The 8,613-nt window shown below is 37.4% G+C and overlaps 1 protein-coding gene across 1 annotated transcript in view; it reads left to right on the forward strand.

Annotated features, from left to right (window-relative positions):
* Positions 1-783: 783 nt before the first annotated feature.
* The window catches only part of LOC108362735 (uncharacterized), a 21,454-nt gene continuing 13,624 nt past the window's right edge, over positions 784-8,613 (forward strand). The window contains exon 1 of the mRNA XM_017615853.1: positions 784-788. The gene's annotated coding sequence lies outside the window, so the exon portion shown is untranslated. The remainder of the gene's footprint in view (positions 789-8,613) is intronic.

The raw sequence follows: 8,613 nt of genomic DNA on the forward strand, positions 1-8,613 counted from the left end.
CTGGGGAACGCATGTGACATTCGCAATTGTTGCTTTGCCAATATTGAGAAACGTGTCTAGGTCGACAATACACTCCGCTTTAAGACTTGAATTGTTAGCAACAATAACATTCTTCTCTATAACTGAGCGTTTGTTCGAGAAAAGCGAACTCTCCATTGACATGTGTGACGTGGCACCGCTATCGACGTACCAATCTGTCGAATTCACATTACATGCGAGATGCGAAGCAAACAATACATTATCACGACTAGGCTTGTTGTTGATAGTTTCTTTTTCTTCCTTGGGCAGACCTTCGCAAAATGCCCAATTTGCTTACAGAAATGACAGGCAAATTTCTTATTTTTTTCGAACATTGCACTGCCGCTCGAAGTACTGCTCTTTGGATCTAACCTTGATTCTTGCAGCAACGTAGTTTTGACATACTCAATCGTTAGAGTATTTTGAGTATTTACGATGGTCATAACGAAGGTATCAAATTCAGCTGGTAAACCAGCCAACTTCATCATTCAGTGACAAACCTGCACTTCTTACTCGTGATTATAATGAGAGCATTTCAGTGACATACTGCTCCATGCTACCGAAGTCAGAGAGTACGGTGTGCGTGAATTGTTTTAGCAATGCGTCTCTACGGCTAAGACCGGTTTCACTTTTTTCAAGTGCATCCCATGCATCTTTCGCTGTTTCCTTGCCATTAATATATGAAAACACGTGTGAATCAATCAGCAAGATTATCTCGGAAAGACATTTCAAGTCTCCACAGTTTTCTGCTGCTGATGACGTCGCTGTAAGTTCCTCGTATGTGCAAGACCACAAGTCTTTGATGATGAGGTACGATTTAACATTTCTTTTCCACGCGTTGTAATTATCGCGACCGCGCAGCTTCTCAAAAGAAATTGTATGAGAATTCATTATTAACCCAAAAACGATAAATTCACACGTTTTAGCAAGGGTTAATTTGCGACTTAGTCCGATGACACGTTTTTTGCAGGCGAAAAAAATTTACGCGAAATATAAATCAGCAAATACGCAAATATTTTTGCGGTACGAGATCGAAATTGCATTAATTTTGGTTAAATTCGCTTTTAAACTCTCAAAAACGTTAGCCCATAACCTGATGTTATAGGATTTAATATTAAGGTTGAAAAAGAGTGGAACCGAGAAATAAAAGCACGTCTATTCCGAGTTAGTTATCCAAAAGAAGAGAGAGAGACTTTATTTAACAAACATAAAGTTAGCTGCAGTTTTGTACATTCTACTATGAAACATACTTCATTAGGTGACTTTGGAAACACTCACCACATTACGTCTCGTTCCCAATTACAACAGAAATGCTAGGTATAATATTTATCGTAAAATTAATGACAGGCTTAATTAATAGCCCGGCCCTTCTGGCTGAGGTAAGTTTTAATGTTCCCTCTCGAGTGTGAAGACACTTTCGACCTCTATTTTTGAAGCCATGCAAAACTTATTTTGAACTAAACAAATCATTCCGTGGTTTATGTCAAGATTTTAACTCTCATTCCAGCACGTTTAACATATCGGACTAGATTTTTTCTATAAAGAAAACTATCATCTCCACTCTCAATAATTGAAATGCTTACTGCAGAAGAAATTATCAATTGATAAAAAATAACCCANCTGAAGGTATTATATTCGATTTTGGTTTTAAAAACTATATTATAATAAGATCCCATATTTTAAATAAAATATATGTTGAATCGATGTCATGAATTTTATTAGAAAAAAATTGGCGATTTTTGGCGATTTTTTCAGAAATTGCGCTTTTTTTAACAATCTGGACACACTGTTCTACTTCTTCTTCTTCTTCTTCTTCTTTTTTGGCGCTGTAACCGCCTAAGCGATTTTGGCCGAGTTCAGCAAAGCACGCCAGTCGTTTCTCCTCTGTGCCAACTCACGCCAATTGGAAACGCCAAGTAAAGCCAAGTCCTTCTCCATCTGATCTTTCCATCGCAGGGGGGGCCTCCCTCTTCCTCTGCTACCACCAGCGGGTTCCGAGTTGAATACTTTCAGAGCTGGAGCGTTGGTGTTCATTCGAACGACATGACCAAGCCAGCGGAGCCGCTGTATTTTAATTCGCTACACTATGTCCATATCGTTGTATAGCTCATACAGCTCATCGTTCCATCGTTCCATCTGCGGTACTCGCCGTCGTCAACGCGTAAAGGCCCGTAAATCTTCCGCAATATCTTTCTCTCAAATTCTCCAAGAGCCGCATCAGCGGATGTTGTCATTGTCCATGCTTCTGCGCCATATATCAGCACGGGCATGATGAGTGACTTATAGAGCGTGGTTTTCGTACGTCGAGAGAGGACTTTACTCCTGAATTGCCTACTCAGTCCAAAGTAGCACTTGTTGGCAAGAGTGATTCTACGTTGGATTTCAATGCTGACATTATTATCGGTGTTAATGCTGGTTCCCAAGTAAACGAAATTCTCTACTTTCTCGAAATTGTAACTGTCAACAGTGACGTGGGTGCCAAGGCGCGAATGTGCTGACTGTTTGTTTGATGACAGGAGATACTTCGTCTTGTCCTCGTTTACCACCAGACCCATGCGCTTTGCTTCCCTATCCAACTTGGAAAAGGCAGAACAGACTTCGCGGTTTTTGTTACCGATGATGTCGATGTCATCGGCATAAGCCAGCAATTGCACGCTCTTGTAGTAAATTGTTCCTGAGCGGTTCAGTTCTGCAGCTCTTATTATCTTCTCCAACATCAGATTAAAGAAGTCACATGAAAGGGAGTCGCCCTGTCTGAAACCCCGTTTTGTGGCGAACGGCTCGGAGAGGTCTTTTCCAATTCTGACGGAGCTGGTGGTATTGCTCAACGTCATTTTACACAGCCGTATGAGTTTTGAGGGGATGCCAAATTCAGACATAGCGGCGTATAGGCAACTCCTTTTAGTGCTGTCAAAAGCGGCTTTAAAGTCGACAAATAGGTGGTGAGTGTCGATCCTTTTCTCGCGGGTCTTTTCCAAGATTTGGCGTATTGTGAATACCTGGTCTATGGTGGATTTGCCAGGTCTAAAGCCACACTGATAAGGCCCAATCAGTTCATTGACGGTGGGCTTCAGTCTTTCACACAATACGCTCGATAAGACCTTGTAACCTATGCTTAGAAGGCTGATCCCGCGGTAGTTGGCGCGAATGGCGGGGTCACCTTTCTTGTGGATTGGGCAGAGCACACTTAAATTCCAGTCGTCGGGCATGCGTTCATCTGACCATATTCTGCACAAGAGTTGATGCATGCACCTTATCAACTCCTCGCCGCCGTACTTGAATAGCTCAGCTGGCAGGCTGTCAGCTCCAGCGGCTTTGTTGTTTTTCAGCCGCGTTATTGCTATACGTACCTCGTCATAGTCAGGCGGTGGAACGTCGACTCCGTCATCATCGACTGCGGGCTCGGGTTCTTCTTCTCCACAACTTTCCGTGCTGCTACCATTTAGTAGGGCGGAAAAGTGTTCCCTCCATAATTTAAGTACGCTCTGGACATCAGTTACTAGGTCGCCATTATTGTTCTTACAGGAGTGCGCCCCGGTCTTTAAACCTTCCGTAAGTCGCCTAACTCTCTGGTAAAATTTTCGGGCATTCCTCCTGTCGGCCAGCATTTCAAGCTCTTCGCACTCACGTATTTCGGCCTCTCTCTTCTTATTGGGGCAAATACGTCTCGCTTCCCTCTTCAGATCCCTATAGCGGTCCCACATAGCGCGCGGTGCGCCCGATCGCAACGTGGCCCTGTAGGCGATATCTTAACCCACTTGTAGTTAGCTTTTTTGCGGGATTTCTATAAAATATATAAGTTGTAGTTAGCTACAAAACGCTAACAGGAAACTAGTTGACATGTATNTGGGGCAAATACGTCTCGCTTCCCTCTTCAGATCCCTATAGCGGTCCCACATAGCGCGCGGTGCGCCCGATCGCAACGTGGCCCTGTAGGCGATATCTTAACCCACTTGTAGTTAGCTTTTTTGCGGGATTTCTATAAAATATATAAGTTGTAGTTAGCTACAAAACGCTAACAGGGAACTAGTTGACATGTATTGCAGGAGTAATGAAGGAGATTGTTTTCTTTAAACGCGTTTCTATTTAAATATCCTGCACTTCGCAAATACATTTTCGAATTGAGGATAAATGAAAGGAAGATCGAAATTTCATATTATGATTTTTAAGTTATGTCTCACAGATTTCGAATATGAGACCACTTACAGCAGAATATGTAAACAAATATGAAATATAATAAAATAAATTAAGTGAAAAAAAAAAAATAAAGTAAAAATTAAAAAAGATTTTGTTTTTCCTATTGCTATTTTATGTCCAAAAGTAGTTAGTTACAAGTTAGTTACATCAAATGCAGAGGTAACCACCCTTGACTATTTCGCGGCCGTCGCCATAGAAATATAGTTAGCTTTCGTCAAAGAATATATACAGACAATAATTAAATTTAGCTCCTTCCTAATCAACTTAAAGTTAGGTTATAGTTAGATACATTTCCTGCAGGGCTATTTTAGCATATCCAATCAGCTGATGAATTTGATAGTGAATAGTGTTAATTCTCGACACTTAACAAACTCCTGTTTCCACGACTCGGCACCAAACAAAAAAGGTTCCGTACGTCATGCGAACTGCCCCTCGTGTCGGTTGGGCGGGAAAGGAGGGTAAAAACCGTTGGGATTAATTTAACAATTGGGTATTATTAATGGGAATCTCCTGTAGATAAACAGAGTTTTCTGGTAGAAAAATATTGATTTTTAACCATTCTATACCATTTCTACGAAAAGTTCTTTCTTGCCCATATAAAATACATGGAAAACTTTGGACGCTTTGAGCGACCTCTAAATATTTTTTGATTTCAAAATAAAAAAATATGGGTATATTTTTGTTCGGTATCGAACAATCCTAGGGGGTGAGTGCATAAAAATTCAGACTTTACTTTTTCACGTGCATTTTTGGACCACCCTAATGTACATACTATATGTAAATAAATGGCATTATGCTTGCACTATATACATACATACATACATTCGATTGCGATTTTTTGCAATTGAAGCAATTAATTAATAAAGTGTATATATTTTGTGAAAAGGAGGACCAGTATAATTCCGTTTTTTTTACATCAGCATGAAGCGAAAGGCTATATCGACTGATGGGTGGAACATCGGCTTATCTCGACAGGCAGTTCGAAAATGCCCTATCTCAAAAGACTTCAAGAGCGCCCTTCATACATACATATGTATTTACATAGTTCTCCTTTTGTCGTGCAAACATCTTTTTCGTAAAGTTTGCTCGAGGGCTATATCACCCTAAGAGAAATAATTACTGTTAATATCAATGTTCTCAAAAGCGAAGGATTTGGGACACAGTCCCTACATTGGAAGAAGTGAGCTGTAATGTTAAATAGATTGTAGAGCGCTACTTTAACAGGGTTCGGAAATTCTCATTTATGGTTATTAGTTTTCATTCATTTATGAGATTTAATATGATCGATAATATTCCAAATCTATTTTTGCATTCTTTTATCGCGAGTGAAAAATGCAAAGAAATTTATCAACTCTCACATTCGGAATGCGATCGACAAAAAAATTTCCGCTGCTTTTCATTCGCGATCGAAAAAAGCAAAGAAATTTCCTTTCACACGGATATGAAAAGTCCAAGCATTGCCGATTTCGGCCTCTCATAAATGGAAAAAACGATGCAAGTAACCCATTCGCGATCACTCACAACAGCTTATCGCGGAAAATTTTTAACGACGTTGTATGGGAGATATTTTTGGCGTTTGTTTTGGGTATGAATTTTGTTATGCATTCAGCATACATACATATGTACATATGGTAATATATATGTACCCTGCAGCGGAAAGTACTAGTACGGAACTAGTGAATTCACCAGTTTTCTGGAATCGAATACCGGTACCTCGCAAATCTACCACCCATGCTTTCTACTGTCGCATTTAACATGGAGTTGTCCTAGGAGGTGACAATTGATTCCCGCTGCGTAACTTGTTATGTGTATAAAGTTAGTGAAACAACATGAAGAAAAAAATATCGCATATACCCATGAATTTGCCGATTTTTTGCCGTTAATTAAAAACAAAAAAAAAATTTTTTCAATTTTTTTTTCAATGTTCAATAATTTTTAGAAGAAAAGGCTGTTTAAACAAAAAAAATCAAACGACAAAATCCAAAACAGTTGTACTGCAACAAAAGAACCCAAACGGCAAATTATGCACCAAAAAAAATTATTGTTTTTATTCTTTTTAACCAATTTTTAAACCGCTTTCCATGTCCCATTTTTTTTTCTCATAAAAATACAATCGCCGTTCGGAGTCGGCGTAAAACTGTAGGTCCCTCCGCTTTGTGTGACAACATCAAGGCGCACGCCACAATTCGGAGGAGAAGCTCGGCCAAACACTAACATATGTGTAAGCGTCAATCTATTATTATTATTATAATTTGCCGTTTGGGTTCTTTTGTGCATTAAAACTGTTTTTGATTTTGTCGTTTAATTGCTTTTTGTTTAAACAGCCTTATTAAAACAAAAATTGGGGGCTTGGTAAGCGGTTCAAAAATTGGTTAAAAATAATAAAAACAATACCTTTTTTTTGTTGCATAATTTGCCGTTTAGCTTGTTTTGTGCACCAAAACTGTTCTTGATTTTTTCGTTTAATTTTTTTTTGTTTAAAAAGCCTTTTTTTTTAAATAGGGACTTGGAAAGCGGTTTGTGCATAATTTGCCGGCTGGCTTCATTTGTGCACTTAAACTGTTTTTGATTTTTTCGTTAATTTTTTTTGTTTAAAAAACCTTGTTAAAAAAAAAATTGCGACTTAGAAAGTGGTTTAAAAATTGGTTAAAAATAATAAAAACAATTAATTTTTTTGTTGAATAATTTGCCGTTTGGCTTGTTGTGTGCACTAAAACTATTTTTGATTTCGTCGTTAAATTTTTATTTGTTTAAACAGCCTTATCAAAAAAAATAAGGACTTGGAAAGCGGTTTAAAAATTGGTTAAAAATAATAAAAACAATTAATTTTTTTGTTGAATAATTTGCCGTTTGGCTTGTTGTGTGCACTAAAACTATTTTTGATTTCGTCGTTAAATTTTTATTTGTTTAAACAGCCTTATCAAAAAAAATAAGGACTTGGAAAGCGGTTTAAAAATTGGTTAAAAATAATAAAAACAATTAATTGTTTTATTGCATAATTTGCCGTTTGGCTTGTTGTGTGCACTAAAACCGTTTTTGATTTTGTCGTTTCATTGTGATAGGGAAGCTTGTTAATTTTTTGAATTTTAACCATGGTGATTATTGTTTGTTTAAATTTCAAAGTGGTACATAAAGCAACAGGTTTTGCTTTTTTATTTTAGCATTATTCTTTTCTTCTAAAAATTATTGAACATTGAAAAAAATGCAAACAATTTTTATTTATTTTTAATAAAAAAGATATACCAGTATTTATTTCGTTGTGCACTTCACAGATACTTTTTCATAATAACAAAAAAAAACGAAAATAAACAAGTAAGAAAGTCTAAGTTGGGGCGGAGCGGAACATTAAATACCTGGCGCAAGTGTTAAATATATGATTTTACCTTTCCGAAAGCTACCGCTACATGGTAAGCCGGGGTAAATAAATTTTGAGTAAGTAAGCGTCCTTGAATTTCGAAATATTGAAGTTTCAAGCATTTCTGAAATTTACCGTTATATGAAAAGAGGCCTCAATTTTAGGACGATTTCAATAATTTTCAACATTTTGCTTTTATGTGGCAAACGCAATAACCATACAGAGTTTGATACAAATTGGTAGAACGGATACCGAGATACATATATGTGATCATAAGTGGGCGGTGCCACGCTCATTTTCCAAAATTTTATCATGAACGTGTTTCGTGGTAAAGGATTGTTGCGAGCATTAATTTTGAATAAATTAGCTTCAATATTTACTGATTTATCGAAGATTTCGTATTTCTCCAAATTACCGTCATATGGGATGTGGGCGTGGTTATTGTCCGATTTTAAAAATTTTCGGCCATNTAAGGAATTGTTGCAAGCATCAATTTTGAATAAATTGGCTTTAATATTTACTGATTTATCGAAGATTTCGTATTTCTCCAAATTACCGTCATATGGGATGTGGGCGTGGTTATTGTCCGATTTTAAAAATTTTCGGCCATTTGGTATGTTGTAGCAAGGCCACCAATTGTGCCAAGTCTGGAAGAAATTGGTGCAGCGGCTACCAAGATATACACATGTAACCATAAATGGGCGTGGCTACGCCCGTTTTCGAATAATTTATAATATTCTTATTTTTCGTCTGATAGTTATTGTAAATATAAATTTTGAGTGAATAATCTTCAGTAGTTACTAAAATATCGCAGTTTTCGTATTTCTGAAAATTACCGTTATATTACTAGTGTTCGCCCAGCGGTTTAAATTCAACCGCTAAAATTAAGGATAGTTTATGTGAGTTGAGTTGAGCTGAAATAAAATTTGTTGGAATGGGTTAAGTGGAGGGGAGTTTAGCTTATTACTTAGCATAACATAACATAGAATAGCATTAGATTCAATAACATAACATATGTAGCATAACACATCACAATATAACAT

The sequence above is a fragment of the Rhagoletis zephyria genome, unplaced genomic scaffold (assembly GCF_001687245.7).
Source record: "Rhagoletis zephyria isolate East Lansing unplaced genomic scaffold, Rhagoletis_zephyria_1.1 Rzeph_scaffold_01081, whole genome shotgun sequence".
Classification (NCBI taxonomy): domain Eukaryota; kingdom Metazoa; phylum Arthropoda; class Insecta; order Diptera; family Tephritidae; genus Rhagoletis; species Rhagoletis zephyria.